The sequence below is a fragment of the Corvus brachyrhynchos genome, unplaced genomic scaffold, assembly GCF_000691975.1.
Source record: "Corvus brachyrhynchos isolate BGI_N302 unplaced genomic scaffold, ASM69197v1 scaffold53, whole genome shotgun sequence".
In the NCBI taxonomy this organism is placed as follows: domain Eukaryota; kingdom Metazoa; phylum Chordata; class Aves; order Passeriformes; family Corvidae; genus Corvus; species Corvus brachyrhynchos.
In genome coordinates, this window is record NW_008237681.1 from 2,508,540 (window position 1) to 2,508,861 (window position 322).

The window sequence follows — 322 nt, forward strand, 5'->3', positions numbered from 1 at the left end:
GTCTGGAGGAGGAGGAGGCGGCGGCGGCAGCGGCGGACTGACTTGGGTGGTAAGTTGTGGGGCTGCGTTTTGTTGTTCGTGGGGTTTGCTGCTCGTGTTTTATTATTATTTCTTTTTGCGTCCCTTGCGTGTGTGGAAAGAGCGCGGGTTGGCTTTGAAAGGAGAGAAGAAGCTGAGGGCTGGCGTGGAAAGGGAAGCGCTGTAGAGCCGCCGCTCGGTGGAGGGCTCCGGGGTAGGAGGAGAAAGCCTGGGTTTGGAATTGGTGTTACAGGAGGGGAGCTTTTATCCATGGGGGGGGTCTCCTCGGGGTGCTGGGAGCCGG

The 322-nt window shown here is 59.3% G+C and overlaps 1 protein-coding gene across 2 annotated transcripts in view; it reads left to right on the top strand.

Moving 5' to 3' along the window:
• Positions 1-6: 6 nt before the first annotated feature.
• Positions 7-322, top strand: part of TOP2B (topoisomerase (DNA) II beta) — a 59,153-nt gene continuing 58,837 nt past the window's right edge. For both annotated transcript variants that reach the window (XM_017732104.1, XM_017732105.1), the window contains exon 1: positions 7-49. The gene's annotated coding sequence lies outside the window, so the exon portion shown is untranslated. The remainder of the gene's footprint in view (positions 50-322) is intronic.